The sequence below is a fragment of the Panthera pardus genome, unplaced genomic scaffold (genome assembly GCF_024362965.1).
Source record: "Panthera pardus isolate Hobbes unplaced genomic scaffold, ASM2436296v1 HiC_scaffold_2, whole genome shotgun sequence".
Taxonomy (NCBI): Eukaryota; Metazoa; Chordata; class Mammalia; order Carnivora; family Felidae; genus Panthera; species Panthera pardus.
Window position 1 is genome coordinate 123,179,272 of NW_026526765.1, and position 20,063 is coordinate 123,199,334.

The window sequence follows — 20,063 nt, forward strand, 5'->3', positions numbered from 1 at the left end:
ACAACATAGATGAATCTTAAAGACATGCTCAAAGTGGGGGTGCCTGGGTGGCTCAGTCGGTTGAGTGTCCAGCTTCAGCTTGGGTCATGGTCTTGTGGTTTGTGAGTTTGAGCCCCATCTCAGGCATGGAGCCTGCTTTGCATCCTTTGTCCTCCTCTCTCTCTGCCCCTCCCCGCTCACACTCTCTCTCTCAAAAATAAATAAATGTTAAAAAATGTTTTTAATTTTAAAAAGAAAAGAAGACATGCTCAAAGAGAGAATCCAGCCACAATGGACCACATATTGTGATTCTATTTGCATGAAATATCCGAATAGGCAATTCCATAGAGATATAAAGCGGATATGGGGAGATGAGAGAATTGGGGAGTGATGGCCAAAGGGAGGGCATTACTTTCAGGGGGATGAAAGTGTAAAATTGATTGTGCTGATGGATGTACAGTTCTGCAGATATATTATAATCTATTATGTTGTATTCCTTAAACGGGTGAATTGTACGGCATGTGATTACTTGTTAATAAAACTTAAAAATATTTTTAAAAATATTTTTTGAAGTTTATTTATTTTGAGAGAGCGAGAGATATGGAGGGGCAGAAAGAGGGAGAGAGAGAAATCCCAAGCAGGCCCTGGCTGACAGAACCAGATATGGGGCTCAAACCCACGAACCGTGAAATCATGACCTGAGCCAAAACCAAGAGTGGGACACTTAACCGACTGGGAGACCCAGGCACCCCAAAACTTAAAAATATTTAAGAAGTGTTAAGAAGCATATCAATCAATCATAATGTGTGGCACTTATTTATATTTAGATTTAAACAAACTATTAAAAAAGATATCTAAGGGCACCTGGGTGGCTCAGTTGGTTAAGTGTCTGACTCTTGATTTTGGCTCAGGCCCGTAGATTTATTACTATTTTTTGAAGTGTGATAATATTGTGATGTTTGTTTAAAATTTTATTTTTAAGTAATCTCTACACCCAATGTGGGGCTTGAACTCACAACCCCAAGATCAAGAGTCATATGCTCTGCCAACTGAGCCAGCCAAGTGCTCCTGTAGTGATTTTTTAATTAGAGTCTTTTATTTTTTCAGAGATACATACTGAAATACTTACAGATGAAACCATGTCTGGGATTTGCTTCAAAATAATACAAGAAAGAAGCAAGTGGGGGTACAAATGAAATGAGACTTCATAATAACTGTAGAAGCTGGGGGATGGCTGCATGAGGGCTCCTTATAATCTTTTTTCTACCTTTGCCTATGTTGAAAATTTTCCATAATAATAAAAATGCATATCAATAAACATATTTCCATAAAGACTTACCCAGCTCTCTTTAAGAGCTGCATAGCCTTCCATATTTATTTGATCAATTACCTGATAGAGGACATTTGTGTCATCTCCAAATATTCAGTATACTAAACAATATCGCAGGAAATATCCTCATACAAATGTCTCTGCCCAAGTAACTGTCCATTTCCTTAGAATAAATTCCGAGAAGTGAAAGTGCTAGGTCAAAAGATGTGCATGTTTTAAAATTTTGTATATATGGAGAGATTGTTCTCTAGAAAAGCCTTGAGGTTACCTATTTCCCAACACTTCCAATAATATGTTGGTCATTAAATGCAATCCTTTTCTTTTCTTTTTTTTTTTAAAGTTTATTTATTTATTTTTAGAGAGCGCAAGCAGGAGAAGGGCGAAGAGAGAGGGAGAATCCCAAACAGGCTCTGTGCTAACAGATGCAGGGCTCAACTGACGAAACTGTGAGATCATGACCTGATCCAAAATCAAGAGTCAGAGGTTTAACTGACTGAACCACCCAGGCCCCCTCCACTTTTTCTTTTTTAAAGATTTTTTGGAATATAACTTATACACCATCAAATTCATTCATTTCAAGTGTACAAGTCAATGATTTTTAGTATATTTCTAGAATTTTGCAAACATCACCACAAAATAATTTTAGAATATTTGTACCATTCCATTTCCAGTCACTCCTTAATCCCACTCCCAGCCCTAGGTAACCAAGAATCTACTTCCTGTCTCTATAGATTTGTCTTTTCTGGATGTTTCATATGGATAGAATCACAACATGTGTTCTTTTGTGTCTGGTTTCTTTCACGGAGCATAGTATTTTTGAAGTTCATCTATGTTATAGCATGTACAGTATTTTGTTCCTTTTTATTGCTAGATAGTATTCCATTGTGTGCATATACCACATTGTGTTTGTGCATTCATCAGTTGATTAATAAACGACACAAATGCTGTTTCCACTTTTTGGCTATTGTGAATAACATTGCTGTGAACATTCATATGCCAGGACTGTGTGGACTTAGGTTTTCATTTCTCCTGGGTAGATTGCTAGAGGTCGAATTGCTGCATCCTATGAAAATTCAGTTTTGTTTTGTTTTTGTTTTTTTAAATTTTTAACGTTTATTTATTTTTGAGACAGAGAGACAGTATGAACAGGGGAGGGGCAGAGAGAGAGGGAGACACAGAATCTGAAATGGGCTCCAGGCTCTGAGCTGTCAGCACAGAGCCCGACGCGGGGCTCGAACTCACGGACCGTGAGATCATGACCTGAGCCGAAGTCGGACGCCCAACCGACTGAGCCACCCAGGTGCCCCGAAAATTCAGTTTTTAACATTTTAAGAAACTGACCAACTGTTTCCAGAGCAGTTGTACCATTTTACATTCCTACTCGCAGTGTATGAGGATTCTAGTTTCTCCATATTGAAACCAATACTTATTGTTATCTGTTTTTTTAAAATTATTATTATTATTATTATTATTATTATTATTATTATTATTATTACTATTACAGGGATGCCTGGCTGGCTCAGTCAGTAGAGCATGTTCCCCTTTTAGTTTTATTTTTATATATTTTTATTTTTTATTTTATTTCTTTTTTGAGACATCCAGACAGCTTTTATTGAAAAGATTTACTGCAGCCAATGTTGAAAAAGTTTACTGCAGCTTTTTTTTTTTTATAAACGTTTATTTATTTTTGAGACAGAGAGAAACAGACCATGAACAGGGAGGGTCAGAGAGAGAGGGAGACACAGAATCTGAAACAGGCTCCAGGCTCTGAGCTGTCAGTACAGAGTCTGACACGGGGCTTGAACCCACTGATGGTGAGATCATGACCTGAGCCGAAGTCGGATGTTTAAACGGACTGAGCCACCAGGTGCCCCTTACTGCAGCTTTTGACTTCTTTTTTTCCCCCTCTTCTTAAGTTTGCTTATTTATTTATTTTGAGAGAGAGCATGAGCATGTATGTGGGGGAGGGATAAAGAGAGGGGGGGGGGAGAGAGAGAATCCCAAGGAGGCTCTGAGCTGCAGTGCAGAGCCAGACACGGGGCTTGATCCCACCAACCGTGAGATCATGACCTGAGCTGAGATCAAGAATTGGATGCTTAACTGACTGAGCCACCCAAGCACCCTGAGCATGCTACTCTTTTAAAAAACAATTTTTAAATGTTTATTTATTTTACAGAGAGAGAGAGAGACAGCATGAGCTGGGAAGGGGCAGAGAGACACACACACACACACACAGCAGAACCCAAAGCAGGCTCCAGGCTCTGAGCCGTCAGCACAGAGCCCGACCCGGGGCTTGAACTCACAAACAGTGAGATCATGACCTGAGCCAAAGTTGAACTCTCTACCAGCTGAGACACCCAGGTGCCCCCTGAGCATGCTACTCTTAATCTCAGGGTCGTGAGTTCAAAGCTCTACATTGGGTGTGGAGCCTACTTAAAAAAAAATAATAATAATAAATAATATTTATGATGGTTGATAATGTTGAACATCTTTTCATGTGCTTATTGGCTATTTGTATAGCTTCTTTGGAGAAATATCTATTCAAGTTCTTCACTTAGTTTTAAAATCGTATATTTGACCTTAATCTGTTTATTTTTTGCTAGTCTGTAAGATGAAAACTTGTTTTCATTTACATTTACTTAATTAGTAATAAATAAATGGTAATTTATTTTCACATTTTTTTTAAGTAGACTTCACGCCCAGCACAGACCCCAAAGCAGGGCTTGAACTGACAACCCTGAGTTCGCAACCTGAGCTGAGATCCACTCAGATGCTTAACCAACTGAACCACCCAAACGCCCCAACTTTTCACATATTTATTGGCCAATTGTAATTTTTTATTTGTGAAGTTTTAGAAGAGCCCCTTCTACACGAAACATATTTTTTTTTTACACATTAAAAATATTTCCCCAAATTTTTCACTTGATCACAGCAACTATGCATGCCATGGTCATACACATAACCCAAATAGCTGAGGGTAATTAGGTTATAGACAGACACTTGATCCTGCCCAAAAGCACACAGTATTTGGTCCTAAAGCTTAGCTGGTCTCCTTCCCCATGACTTTCACCATCCTCTATCCTCTGGCCATGCTGAAGCAACCCATTGTAGCAACTCTCCCTTAATGATGGCATCCAATCCCACTCCTGAATAATCCCCTGAAAAGAGACCCAAAGATAATAAAACTTCTACTCCCAACTCATCCTCCTTCTTTTCTAACAATGAGAACCTGGATAATCTTATTTATTGAACACTCACTCACCAAGTATGCCAGACACTTTGTTTCAGCACCTTATGCAGATCATTATCTCTGTACTGTTATGTTCCTCATGTTACAGATGAGGAAATGACGCTAGGGGAGTTTTAGTAACATGCCCAAGGCCACAGAGCTAGATGCGAGGGGGGTTTTAGTAACATGCCCAAGGCCACAGAGCTAGGGATTTGTGTGGCTGGGATCAGACCTGGGTCTATCTGACTCCAGAGACTGTGCTTTTGCCCACTGACCTACATTTCTGCGTTTTTGTAGCCAGAGCTTTCTGTTGGCTTCAGGTGTGCTTTATTTTTTTATTTTTTATTTATTTTTTAAGTTTTTGTGTTTTGTTTTTTTTTTTAACGTTTATTTATTTTTGAGACAGAGAGAGACAGAGCATGAACAGGGGAGGAGCAGAGAGAGAGGGAGACACAGAATCTGAAACAGGCTCCAGGCTCCGAGCTGTCAGCACAGAGCCCGACGCGGGGCTCGAACCCACGGACCGTGAGATCATGACTTGAGCCGAAGTCGGACGCTTAACCGACCAAGCCACCCAGGCGCCCCACTTCAGGTGTGCTTTATAAAAAAAAATTTTTTTTAACATTTATTTATTTTTGAGACAGAGAGAGACAGAGCATGAACGGGGGAGGGTCAGAGAGAGAGGGAGACACAGAATCGGAAGCAGGCTCCAGGCTCTGAGCCATCAGCCCAGAGCCTGATGCGGGGCTTGAACTCACGGACCGCGAGATCGTGACCTGAGCCGAAGTCGGCCGCTCAACCGACTGAGCCACCCAGGCACCCCATCAGGTGTGCTTTAGAAGGAAGGCCAAAGTACAAAGGCTGGGAAAATCCACCCACTGAACATTTAACATTAGGAAATAGAGTGGAGATTCTGAATCCTACTACCCCACTGAAATTGAGGGTGATCTTTTCAAGAGTGCCTCAGTTTTCTGTCATCCTTTCAACAAATAGTTCCTGGGCACTTAGCAACCCCTAAACTATGCCTGGCACATATCAGGTGATGGATCAATAAATATTTGTTCCATGGATGAATAAATAATTGAGTAAATGAATGAATGGGTGTCTACTGTGTTCCAAGCCTCCTGCCTGAATCTTGGGATACAATGAATAAGACTGACCTGAAGATGCTCATGGTTAAGTGAGACCATGATACATGGGGAATTATAATCCTGGGACATATACATAAGAAATTTTAATCCTAGGGGTGCCTAGGTGGCTTAGTCGGTTGGGCGTCGGACTTGGGCTCAGCTCATGATCTCACGACTGGTGAATTTGAGCCCCGCTTCAGGCTCTGTGCTGACAGCTCAGAACCTGGAGCCTGTTTCGAATTCTCTCTCTCCCTCCCTCTCTGCCCCCCCCCCCACACTCTGTCTCTCTTTCTCTCTCAAAAATAAGTAAACATTAAAAAAAAGAAATTATAATCCTGGGGCACCGGATGACTCGGTGAAGCGTCTGACTCTTAACTTCAGCTCAGGTCACAATTTCACGGTTTGTGAGACTGAGACATGCATAGGGCTCTGCGTTATCAGCAAATTTGGGGGATTTTCTGTCTCCCTCTCCCTCTGCTCCTCCCTCTCTCTTTCTCTCTCTCTCTCAAAATAAATAAATAAACAAACAAAAAAATTATAATCCTGTGGCATAAACTCTATAGCAACAACAAAAATAGCAATCATTTTTGCTGAACCCTGACTCTAAGCTTTGCCTCATTTAAATCCTCTCAGCGATCCTACAAAGTGAATATCATTTTTATTTTACAGTTGAATAATCAGTTTCCAGGTGAAGGAACAAAGGTTTTAGTAGGGATAGGCACAGGGAGCACAGTGGAGGGATCCTAATCCAGCTGGTGGGTTTCAGAGGAGTCTTGGGAAGGAGTTGTCTCATTTGAAACCTAAATTAGAGGTGGTAGGTAACCTGGCCTGGGTGAAGTGAGGCTGCCTTTGCAGGCAGAGCAAAAGCATACACAAAGGCCTGTGAGCCAGGGGGAAACAGGTGTGGCCTCTCCTTCTGCCACACTAGCTTTTGTGGTTCAAAAGTCCCAGGGCCAGCATTTGTTCTGTGCCAGTTCTTCCTGTCTTCCCCCAAAGACATCTTTGTCATCTTGTAGACCACAGCTTGCAAACAAATTGCCCTTTGAGAGTACCAGGCCTGTCCAAATACTGCTAGGCTCCTGGGAATGGGTGGCTGAACTGAGGCCTGTCACACTCACAGGGTGACCAAAGCAAGATCAGTGTGGCCAGCTGCTGACACTAAAGCCAGACAGCAAGTCAAGCATGTGTGTATGTGAGTGGGGTCCCCTTGGTGAGCCACACCCTCCTCCAACAGCATCACTTAACATTGCTGTTGGGAGAGAAGCAAAATCTCTCTTGTAGTCTATCTAATCTCAACCCGTTCTATAGCCAGTTCAGCTCATTCACTTGAGTTCTGTAGCGGGAGAGGTCATTTTTAAGCCCCTCCATAGCTTTTGCTTTTTCTCCCTGATTCCAGGCACAGTCTGTCAAACTGTGTGGGGGAGAGAAGGAGGCATGAGGGGTGGGAGTGCAGGCACCTGCCACTCCTTCTGGGCCCTGCATCTATCTGTGGAGACCCGGCTGCTCTCTGCTGGCATCCTGAGGTGGGGGGTTAGATGGGGTATTCTCACCTGGTCCAGCTTCTGAATGTGGTTTTCTCACCTATTTCCACCCAGATCTTTATACTTCTCTTGCAAAGTCCCCAGGGGGACTATTGACCCCTCCCAGAGAAGGGGCCAGTAGGGTAATTGGCTAAGTTTGGGATTGGGCCTCTAGGGTTTAGTAATCATCATAAAGGTCTTCCTGGCTACTGTACAGGAGCCTCCTAAGGCAATTTCACATTCAGGACCCTCAGGCCTCCTTTGATCCCCCACCCCTGAGGGAATGTCTGGGCTGGGCCTTCTGAAGTGACCAAGCAATGCATAACAATGACTTCTTACCACACACGGTACCAGATCTTCAACACTTGGTAATAAAAATAGCTTAGCATTTATTGAGTGTTTATTAGGCACCAAACTCCTCACAACTGTCTTGGGCAGAAGATACTGTTACAGATAAGGTAAAGAAGGCTTAAGGTCCCCAACTGCTAAGAGTGACAAGGCAACAAAAGGGCTGGGCTAGCATTGAAAGCCCAAGCTGGGACTCTGAAACCAGGGCTCTCTATTTCCAAGCAGGCTGCACTTCCAAACCTGTCCATCTTTCCCCTCCTGCTGATAGTTCAGCTTCCCTTGACCTCCTTGTATCAGCAGATTTTCCCAGGCCCCTCTCTCATCTCTGGTCCACCCACTGGGATTTTCAATACCTCCCATCATCAATCATTGTCTGGCCAATTATTCAAGACCCTCCTAGGGTTACAAAGGGATTAATTCCCCAATCCCTCCCAACCCAGCTATTCCTCCATCCTTTCTAGAGCTAGCCAATCCACCTAAAGGTCAAAGGTCAACAGTGCCAGATGGGGTTCTGTGTAAGTCTCCCTTATCCCAGGGTCAACTCCTGGAGAAGGTTGGAAGGTAGCCTAGGTGGAAGCTTCAAGCCCTCTTTTGCCAAGCTCCTCCTTCCCAGGGTGACCAAGTCCGGATCCATTCCAGGCAGTCCATGGAGCAGGGCTGAGTGTGAGAGAAACGTTGTACCTTCAGAGCTCTTCCTCTACTATCTGCTGGCTCTATGGCCTTAGCCAAATCACTTAGTTCCTTTGTGCCTCAGTGTCCTTATCCATAAATTGGGAATAAAGATAATAATACCTCCTCAGGCTTTGGTGAGAATTAAATCACATAATGGCTGTAAATCATTTAGCACAACGCCTAAAATCAAATGCTGAGAGAAAGCAGAATGGTTTAGGTCATCAGTTTAGCATCGCTGGCCCTAATCCCCCACTCCTCAGGGACCTATCCATCTCCTCCTAAAGACCCCCGGGGAGGCCCTGGTTGGTAGGGAACTGGGACAGCATACAGGGAAGACAGAGTAGAGAAACTAACTGATTCCATGTTATTTTCTAGTTTCACAACCCAGGGCTCCCTAGGAATAGCTGCAAACCCAGGCTGGCTTCCTCTCCTCCTGACCACCCCTCTCCACCTCCTAGCAGTGTTATCTCCTAACTTGACCACTAAAATCTGACACTAAATAGGCCCATCTGTATTTTGGCAATATAGTAAAAAATGGGCTCCCTTTGATCCAGCAAGTCTACACCCAGAAATGTGTCTTGAAATAACTAAGAAGCCTAGCAAGGATTTTGTGATAAGGATGGTCCTCTCAGCGTTATTTATAAGCAGAAACTCAGGGCGCCTGGGTGGCTCAGTCAGTTAAGCGTCCAACTCTAGGTTTCAGCTCAGGTCATGATCCCACATTTTGTGGGTCTGAGCCTCGCATCGGGCTCAGCACTGACAGCACGGAGCCTGTTTAGGATTCTCTCTCTCCCTTTCTCTGTGCTGCTCCCCCATCCACTATCTCTCTCTCTCTCAAAAATATTAAAAAAAAAAAAAAAAAAGAGCGAGAGAAGCAGAAACAAGCTCTGAGTCTAATGCTTAGGTGATTGGCGACACACACACACACACACACACACACACACACACACACACGTCTCTCAAACACAACAGTCCAGCCATTACAAACTGTGCAGCAGAAGAAGGTTTTAGTGATAGGAGCAAATGTCCAGAATATGTTTTGTTAAAGTTTTAATATTTTTAAGGAAAATGATAAAATTTATTTGAAAAATTTCTTTTTGTTACTTATCTATGGTTTCTAATTTATTTGTGAATGAGCATACATTTATCCTGTAATGAGAAGCAAAAGCCCACATTTGGCAAAACTTAGTTAGAGATGGGAGTTGATGGACTGGCTTTATATTTAGCCTCTGGATGAGTTCTTGTCTCCCTGTGGCCCAATGAACTCCAGAATAAAAAACCCTAGCAGATCTAAAAGTTTGGGTCAAAAGAAAAGCAGTAGCAAGAAAGAAGACTCAAGCACTTCTGTGGTCCCTATTTTGATACTCTTTGGTATCAGCGGTTGTGTGTTTGATAAACTTGAGAGTTGGGGACACAACCTGACAGTGCCAAGGAGGGCTGGTAGCCCCTTCTCTTTCTCTGATTTGGATAACTGATGCTTTCTCATTCTCATGCAAACAGACCCCCAAGACAGGTCCTCAAGGAGCCCTTTTCCACCTGCTGGGCCCTTTGGTGTTCTCTGGCATCCTAAAGGTCTGGGCTACTTCCTCGAGAGGTGCATTCCACCATGTCTTTCTCCCATTGTTCACCCTTCCCTTTCCATTGTCCTCTGTTCAGGTGATGCACCCAGGCTACCTGTGAGGGGGAGGGAAGGATGCTTATCTCTACTCTGGGGTACTATGAATGATAATTACATAGATTTAATGAGGGTAGCTCATATTTGTTGGGAAGCTTGCAGAAGGCTTAGAGGATAAGCTGGACACTAGACATCTGCATCTTCAACAACCTCTTGGGTAAAAAAATTTTTTAAGATTTTATTTTTTAAATAATCTCTAACATGGGGCTCGAACTCACAACCCCAAGATCAAGAGTCATGTCATGTTTAGCACTAAGCACTCTCACAGTAGTATCTGCTGCCCATCTGGGCCTCTAAGCACTGCACCACACTGCCTGTCCCCAGTTCACATAATCCTCCCACAGCACTTGTCACATCTTGTCTTCATGGCTTACTCATCTCTGCCATTAGACTATGAGTCCCAAGAGGGCAAAAATGACACTATTCTATCTGTCCCATCTATTGACCATTACCCAGACCAAGGTCTGGAACACATATTAGTAAGTACTGGCGAAATACTCAGATGATTCAGAAGAGGTTTAACACTCTGTGTCCCTCACCTCTATGAGATTGGCGCCATTCAGGGGAGGCTTTGGGTGACCTGGTTTAGGAGGGGGGAGTGCTGAAGGACATTGGGTGTAAGCATTGGCTTATCAGGTTATTTACAGGGGTCTGCTGGGGTCCAGATTACCCACAGAGATTGCGGGTTCAGACCTCCATCAGTTTGCCTTGTCCCAGATCTGGTTGGTCTCCTCACATGTGCTAGCCTCTGGTTTTCAGGGTACTAGATGCCAATAGGCAGGTGACTCGGGGGCATCCATTCCCACATCTGGAAAAGCCGCTTAAATAGATGTGTAGCAATAGCCTCCAAGAAGCTATAAACCTGTTCTGTCTAGAGACCTGATTTGGTTCCTGGGGAGGTGGCCTCCTCAGGGCCTGGGCACCTGTTGGCCTAAAGGGTGGGGGAAACTTCTTTTCTTTGTTCCTTCTTCCTCCTCTTCGCTTTTAATATTCCAGCTCAATCATTTCCGCAGCTATTTTTGTCCCTATAAGCACAGAGGGCTCAAACATATTTATAATTGTGACATATTGTTCCTTAGTCTTTCCATTTTGTTTCTGATAATGCCAGTTCTGGGCATCTTAAAACTTTGGGACCATTGGGAAGTATTTGACAGGAAGGCTTTTGAGATGGGTTTCAAAAGTGAGGAGAGAAAATGGGAAAAGTGTATTCAGGTCAAGGCACAGAGAATTCTATGATAAAACCAACAAAGGATGTGGGGGAGGAAGAGATGGGAAATGACAGGAAATGAGACTGAAAGGGCCTTGTAGGCCAAGCTAAAAGTTTGGACTGGATCCTGAGGGCAGTCAGAAGCCATTGAAGAGTTTGGGTCAGTGAGTGTATTCCAGCAACACAAAGAAATATTCAAATAGCTGATGTGTATCGACCACTTGATTTATAATGAGAAAGATGATTCTTTAGGGCTCCCAACAATCTTATGAGATGGTATTACTATTTCCATCTAATCTTAAGGGAATCTGGAGCAAAGGAAGATTGTTTGCTCAAGGTCAGAACTAGGAGTTGATTCTGGAGTCTCTTTACTTATGCTGGCAGATCTGAGAGAGGGCAGAGTTCAGCGAAGGGTTCTGGAGAAGGCAGAAAGGCCAACCACACTCCACAACTGCCTGGATGTGGGTGTGAGGATGGCAGGGATCTCTAGAATGGTGCCCAGGTTTCGGACCTGCGCACCCTGAGAAACGTGCAAAAACCCAATCTCTGGGCAAAAGCCCGGAGGGTGGTCCAGAGCCAGCCAGCCAATGGCCCTGGCTCCGAGGCTGACCGTTCCAGCAGGACAGGGCCAGACCTGTCGCCCAAGCTGTGCCGGAGCGGGAGGCGGAGGCGGAGCGGTAGGCGGAGGCGGAGGCGGAGCCGGGCGGGTCCTCCCGATCCTCCCGGAGAACAGAGCGCGGCAGGCGGGGCCGAGAACTGACGGGAGCAGTGCCACCTAGCGGAGGCCGGGGCCTTGGCACCCGCGCCCCATGAAGTCACCGCCCCCGAGGCATGCCGGGAATGGTAGAAGCCGGAGGAGGAGACCAAATGGATAGAGGAAGGGTATGAACCTAGCTGAAGTCTGGGCCCGTCTGACCTCTGTCCAACTGGGGACTCAGCGCGCACCCGAGTGTGGGGCGCTGGGGGTCCCCGATGTGCCGTACCTTCCCCACCCCTATCCTGTACGTCCTCAGGCAGCAGGCACGCCCACCGTGGCCTGCCCCTCTCAGACCCCTCAGATTCCACATTGGATCCCTTCCTCCCTTCCTCACATTCCTCCAACTTGCCTTACCTAATTTTGGGTTCTCTCACCCATTCCCTTGTCCTCTGGCTGCTTACCTTCCCTTAGCTCACAGCCAAAGCATCATCGGGTCCTGTGGATGCTCCGGTTCCACCTCCTCTCCCAAATCCAGCCTCTTCTCTGTCCCCACTGCCTCTTTCTTGATTCAGGCCAACATCCACTCCAGGCTGGAAGGCCATCTCAGCCAGCAGTCCAGCTCTCTTGCACCCATTTTCCACATTGCAGACGGATCTTTGTAAAGATTCTTTAGTTCCCAGGATGAACGCTCTTCAGTGGCCTTCCTGTTCCTTTAGTATAAAGATGAAACTCGATTTGACCTACCAGCTTTTCACAGCATGGCTATGTGACCTCCAGCCCATCTTTCATAATGCCTTTCTCACATGTTGAGCCACAGTCCCACCTTTATCGAAATCACTAGTGGAGCTTGTTGACCAGGCGGACTCTGGCCCACCAAATCAGACTTCCTGGAAGTGTCACCCATGTTTAACAAGTCTCCGTTGGTTGACCCACTTCTTGCAGCTTCTGAAAAATGCCAGGTCTCTGCCCCCTGGCCTGTACACGGGTTCCCCCTGCCTAGAGAGTATACCTCCCCCATGTCCTTCTGATTGAGTTTAAAGGTCACATCTCTCCTGCCCTCTACAAGCCCTGGGCTTACTCCTAAAACAGCAGGGTTTTTTAAAGTTTATTTATTTATTTTTGAGAGCTGGGGGGTGGGTGGGGGGAGGACGAGTGGGAGAGGGACCGAGAGAGGGAGAGAAAGAATCCTAAGCAGGCTCTGCACTGTCAGTGCAGAGCCCAAAGTGGGGCTCAATCTCATGAAGTCTGAGATCATGACCTGAGCTGAAATCAAGAATCAGACACTTAACCGATTGAGCCACACAAGCGTCCCATAAAAAGTAGCACTTATGAAGTGGACTTTTGTTTGTCTGCTCCTTTGTCTGTTCCTCCAGCCAGAACATAAGCTCCAATAGCAAGGTGCCTGACACAGAGAAGGGACTCAATAAATACTGGTTGAATATTGAATGAATGAATATCTGGGAATACTCCTGTTCAAGACAACCCTAGGACCTGGCATTATGGTGTGAGAAAGAACAACCCAGAATAAACCAGCCCTGAGGATGCAGAAGAGAGAGTGATTGGGGAGTGGGCCCTTCCATTTCCCCTCACACTACTACCCACAGGGGTCTCATTTAGGGGCACACACACGCCCCAAGGAAGCCAAGGAGAACCTGTGCCTGTATATCAGCTTTCTTCTCTGTGGCCCCATGGACCTATCCTTCCTCATCTGCTGGGGGTTTTGAGTCCCCCCGCTTTACTGTCCAGAACATCTGGGGATGGCATCTTTGTACCCCTGGCAGCACTTTGTCTTTTGTTTTTTGGCCCATCAGTGAAATCCCAAGCCCACTCCATACCAATAATTCACTACAGCCTCAGGAATGAAAGCCAGAGAGGCAGCCTCAGACAGTAGGGTCAGCCCCTGCCCAGCCTGTAGGGAAGGCACTGAGGGAAACCAGCCATCAGGTGCCATCTAGAGCCAACACAGACCACTGCTGGGTCCTGGGTCTTCTCTGGGTACAGAGTCAAGGTACTCTAACTGCTGTCCTCAAAGATGTCTCCATCTAGTTGGGGGTTGTGGGAAGGACTGGAATTGGTTCTTAATTACAACGGCAACGGTAATAGCAGCTATGATTCTTATGGAATGCTTACCACATGCCAAACATTTGACATGCAGTGTCTCTCACACCTTAAACAATCCCTTTGCAGATTAGGAAACTGAGGCTCAGGGAGGTTAAGCCCATCCATACAGTTGAAGGGATGGGTATAAAGCAGAGCAGTTGAGAGGAGGGCTCTGAATGAGTCAGAAGGGGATACACTCTGGTTTGGGGGGGGACAGTGGTGGCAGAGATCCTCCCTTGGAAGGGGAGGCGCGTGTGAGAGTCAGCAACGGCAGATAAGCCCTGCTTGCCAGGCTAAGGAACTTGTACTTGTTCCTCTAGGCTCCACACCAACTGTTCCTTTCTTCTCTGTTTCTATCTTAGGTGGTCAAATGCCATGATTTGACCTAAGGAACTGAAGCTGGGGGTCCTGGCCCTGCTATAGTCCGGTTGCAGGGCCTCAGGCTGGTTCCTGCCCTCTCTGGGCCTCAATGTCCTCTCTCTGAAAGGAGCCTGACTCAGGCACTTCTAACCCAGCCCAGAGGTCTCTATTCATAGCTCTAGAGCAAAATTAAGCTCAGATGCAGGAGCAGCTTTGGGTTAACTTTAGTCTTTTAGCCTTTTCTCCCAAATAGCCTTTTCCCCCACTTCACATGTGCCCCCAGGACACAGGACAGGCACAGAGGAGGGAGGAAGGAGATAGAGCAAAGGCCTTTCTGTCTGTGTATCTCTGAGTGGATCAATTGTCCAGATTTCTGCTGTTTTGGGTGGTCCTCCTGGTTAGGTCTCCAGACCCATACAGGCAATCTCTTCCTCCTCTTTACCATCTATATTCATTCATTCATTCATTCATTCATTCATTCCTCAAACGTGAGGGCCTTGTCTGTACCAAGCACTGTAGAAGACCCTGAGATATAGCCATGAACCAGATGGACATGTAGGTGGTAGGACTGCCTCTCTCCTAGTCCAAATGGCCACCAGGTGTCACCAGTGCCAGCCACACAGCCTTTCATGGGTCTGAGAAAAGACGGGTTGAGATGAGAAAATGTGGATGGGTGAACCAGACCAGCTGTACTCAGTCTCCATCACAAGCAAGTTCTTCGAGTGGAAAAAACAAATTTACCTCCTTGCCCCTCCCCCACCAAAAGACACCCTCATGACTTCCTCAATAGCCCAGCTTGTCTGGGATCGTAGGAACTCACACATTCTGTCCAGTATTCTCTCTGTAGCCTATCCCTCACAGAGAGCCCACCAGGCTTCTTATAAACCCTTTTGGTGATCACAGCTCACCACCTCCTAGGCAGCCTATATTATTAGAAGATTCCTCCTGATTTGGAACCAAAATTAGGGGCACCTGGGTGGCTCAGTCAGTTAAGCGGCTGACTTCAGTTCAGGTCATGATCTCGCAGTTTGTGAGTTCAAGCCCTGCGTTGGGCTCTGTGCTGACAGCTCAGAACCTGGAGCCTGCTTCAGATTCTGTGTCTCCCTCTCTCCTCTGCCCCTCCCCCACTCATGCTCTGTCTCTCTCTGTCTCTCAAAACTGAACAAATGTTAAAAAAAATAAAAAAAGAACCAAAATTTGATACTCACTTGGATTTGTCCTAGTTCTGCCTTCTGTGGTTACAAAGAGGAAGGCTTTTCTGTCTTCTACAGCCCTTCAGACAGTTGAAGAGATTGCTCAGGTGTCCTGAGTTCATTTGTTTGTTCATCATTCATGACTGCATGCAGAGCATTTACCTTACGTCAGGCCTTGGGGCCACAGCAGAGAATAAGCAAGGTTGATGCTGCCCTCCAAGGCTTACAGACTGTACAAGAAACCAGCAACCAAACCAGCAGTAACAATAAAACATGCACAAGGCCAAATAGGAAAGATCTGGACTGACACAGAGCAGAAGGCAAGGTCCTCACCTGGCATGGGGTCTGGGAAGTCTTCCTGGGGAGATCTCTCTGTGGTCAGGCAAAGGAGAACAGCTTCAAGGCTGTTCAGATGTCAAAGTTTTAAAGAAAATTCGGGGGAAACAATTGGGAGGGTTTTGCTCATGTCCTGAGCTTAGTCTGCTTGCCGGGAAATGCAGCATCATGCAGTGTCAGGGGGGAGGCTTGGTGCACAGCGCAGGGGACAGGAAGAGACATCTAGGCAGGGAGGGAGAGCATGGAGTGTCTGGGACACTGACAAGGCCCAGTCTTGTTGGAGTGCACAACTGAGGAAGGTGCTAGGAGACAAGGGCCCCCCAAAAGAAGGATGAGACAACTTCCAGCCCTTCAACAGCTTCTAGAAACCGGTGTCTAATGCCCAGCTCTGATCTGATGTGGGGTCTGGGAGATCCACAAGGTCACCTTCCTTGATGCAGATACTACATTCCCATGAACACAGGCCAGGGAGGCAGCAGCATTTTGATGGCAAGTCGAAGTGCACCTGAGGTCCTTTAAAGCCCTTAGGATGCTTCACTCAAACTGCTAGAAGGCCAGAGTGTGCCCATGTAAGGATCATGCAGCTGAGTTAATGAACTTCAGACTGAGCTGTTTTTCTTCCTTCCTTCCTTCCTTCCTTCCTTCCTTCCTTCCTTCCTTCCTTCCTTTCTTTCTTTTTTCTTTCTTTCTTCTTTCTCTTTCTCTCTTTCTTTTTCTTTTTTTCTTTCTTTCTTTCTTAGCTGTTTTTCCATTGTTCTCTGGCTCATTTCTTTCTCAGTTTTGATTACTCAAACAATATGTGTTCATTTCAGTCAACATTTCTAAATACAATAAACAAAATGAAAATCGAAAATTACCTTGTATTATTGTATTTATTGTTGTGTAACAAATTACCTCCAAACTTAGTAGCTTCAAACAACAAACACTGATTATCTCACAGTTTCTCAGATTCAGGAATTTTGGAGTGAGTGGATTAATTGGGTGGTTCTGGCTCAGGATTTCTCATGAGATTGCAATCAGGATATCAGCCAGAGCTGCCATGATCTAAAGGCTTGACCAGGGCTGGGGGTTTCACTGACAAGGTTGCCTATTTGTGCGCCTGACAAGATGTTGCTGGTTGTTGGTAGGAGGCCTTGAAGCTCACAACTCAGACGTCTCCATAGCTGCGTGAGTATCTTATGACATGGTGGCTGACTGTCCCCAGAACAAGTGATCCAAGAAAGAGAATAAAGAAGAAGCCACATTGACTTATGGTCTAGTTAGTCCCATGCTTGGGAGGGGATTAGTCTCCACCTTTTGAAGGGAGGAATATCAAAGATTTGTGGATATCTCTTTAAACCTCCAGGTACCCCAAATCTCCTTCCAAAGTAACCATTATGAACATTATGTTGTATTTACAACCAGAGTTTTTCTCATGCAAATATCCATATCTACTTTAAAAAATAAAAATGGGATCATAATACAAATATTGTGGTTTACTGCTATTTTATTTAATGTCTGAATAGGTAATAATGCACACAATATAAAATTTAAAAGGTACAAAAGCACATAATGATATGCAGCTGCAAGTGAGTCTCCCTCTTTCACTTGTGCCCACTCAGTGGCCCTCCTTGAAGTTTACTACCTTCACCATCTTCTTACAAATGTATATGCACAGCTACCGTGTTGTTTCCACATTCACTGTTCTGCAGCGTGCTCTTTCACCTCACTATAATCTCTCAGATATTTCCATATCAGTTCATAAGGAGAGGCCTCAATTTTTTTTTTTTTTAGTGTTTCTTTATTTTTGAGAGAGAAAGAGAGAGAGAGAGAGAGAGAGAGCTGGGGAGGTGCAGAGAGGGAGATACAGAATCCGAAGCAGGCTCCAGGCTGCGAGCTGTCAGCACAGAGCCCGACGCGGGGCTCAAACTCACACACAAACTGTGGGATCATGACCTGAGCTGAAGTCAGATGCTTAACAGACTGAGCCCCTCAGGGAGCTGCTTCAATTTTTAAAGAGCCATAGAGTATTTATTGAGTGGAGGCACCAGAGTTTACTTAATATGAACTATTTGTAACCATTTCTGTGACTTCAAAGTATCCTCTAAGTGTCCCTCAGTGTCAGCAAATGTACATTATTTGTTGCAGCTGCTTACCCTGCCGCTCTATGCATGTACCACTGTTATTTTAACTGATCCCGTGGTGTTGAAAGTTTGGGTTGCTACCTATTTGCTCATTTTTCTCTATTTTGCTTCTAAAGCAAACAGCTTACATGTAGTGAGCCTTTTGGTACTGTCCATCAGAAGCTCGAAAAATACACATAATCTTTGACCCCTCAATCCCACTTCTGAGAATCGCTCCTAATAATCAGAAAAGAAAGCACACAAAGATGCACCTCATTATGTTCATTGCAAAGTTTCTTAGAGAAAAATTTTAAAGAATCTAAGGGCCCAATAACAGGTGGCTGCTTCAATCATGATTCATGATTCTATACTAAAGAATACTGGGCACACACCAAAAATTATGATGTGACTTTATTTTTATTGACCCACAAATATGCCTATGATATGTTCCTTAGTGAAAAAGCAGAATAGAGGGGTGCCTGGGGGGCCCAGCTGGTTAAGTTTTCAATGCTTGATTTCGGCTCAAGTCCTGATCTCATGGTTCAGAGACTGAGCTCTGCATCAGACTCTGCGCTGACAGTCTGGAGCCTGCTTGGGATTCTCTCTCCCCCTCTCTCTCTGCCCCTACTCCAACACTGCATGCTGTCTCTCTAAATAAATAAACACAAACATTAAGAAAAAAAAAAGAGATGGTAATACTCCTCAAATTGACCTATAGATTCAGTGCAATCCTTGTCAAAATTTCAGCTGGCATCCTTGCAGAAGTTGACAAGGTGATCCTAAAATTCGTATGGAAACTTATGGGTCCCAGAATAGCCAAAATAACCTTGAAAAAGAAGATCAAAGTTGGAGGATTCATACTTCCTGATTTCAAAACTTACTACAAAGCTATAGTAATCACGATGGTATGAACTGGCATAAGGATAGACCTTCCAGATCGATGGAAAAGAACTGAGAATTCACAAAAAAAATCTCACATTCCTGGTCGATTGATTTTTGCCAGTGGTGCCAAAACAATTCAATGGAGAAAGATAGTCTTATCAACAGATGGTGCTGGGACAACTGGATATCTACATGCAAAAGAATGACTGTGACCCCCTCACTCAAACCACATCCAAAAAATTCAAAATGGACCAAAGACCTAAATGTAAGAGCCAAAACTATTAAATTCTTAGAAGGAAACATAGGTTCGAATCTTTGTTGTTGTTTTTAAAAATTTTTTCTTAATGTTTATTTATTTTTGACAGAGAGAGAAAGAGAGGCAGGGCAAGGGGCAGAGAGAGAAGGGAACAGAGGATCCAAAGCAGGCTCTGTGCTGACAGCCCAAATCAGGGCTTGAACTCACAAACCATGAGATCATGACCTGAGCTGAAGCCATATGCTTAGCCAACTGAGCTACCCAGGTGCTCATAAGTTTGAACCTTGGTGACCTTGATGAGGCAATGGCTTCTTAGATATAGTACCAAAGGGACAAGTGACAAAAGAAAAGATAGATATTTAGATTTCATCAAAGTTAATAACTTTGTGATATAAGGACACCGCAAAGAAAGTGAAAAGACAACCCATAGAATAGGGGAAAATTTCTGCAAAGCACATATCTGAAAAGGGACTTGCATCTAGAATATATATATATATAACTCTTATGATAATTACAATAATACATTATTATTATAATAAAAAGACCAACAACCTAATTTTAAAAATGGGCAAAGGATATGAATAGACATTTTTTGCAAAAGATATACGATGGCAATAAACACATAAAAGGATGCTCAACATCATTAGCCATCAGGGAAATGTAAATCAAAACCATAACGAGATACTACTTCACACCTACTAGGATGGCTATAATCAAAAAGATAGATAAGAAACAAGTATAGGCTAGAATGTAGAGAAATTAGAACCCTCATGCATTGCTGGTGGGAATGCAAAATAGCCCAGCCGCTTTGGAAACTCGTCTGCTGGTTCTTAAAAAGTTAAACATAGAGTTACCATATGACCCCATGTCGTCCTTATCCTAGCAGGATTCCGGGACCTTTCCACATGAAAGGGATTGTGTGGGCAACCTCAGAAGCCAGAGGCCTTCCAATCCCACTCACACTCTGTCCCAGGCTCAGGGTCCCCTGAATGAGTGTTTAGGGGTTTATTTCTCTCCCGGGAACACTGATGACAAGGTCCATGGGAA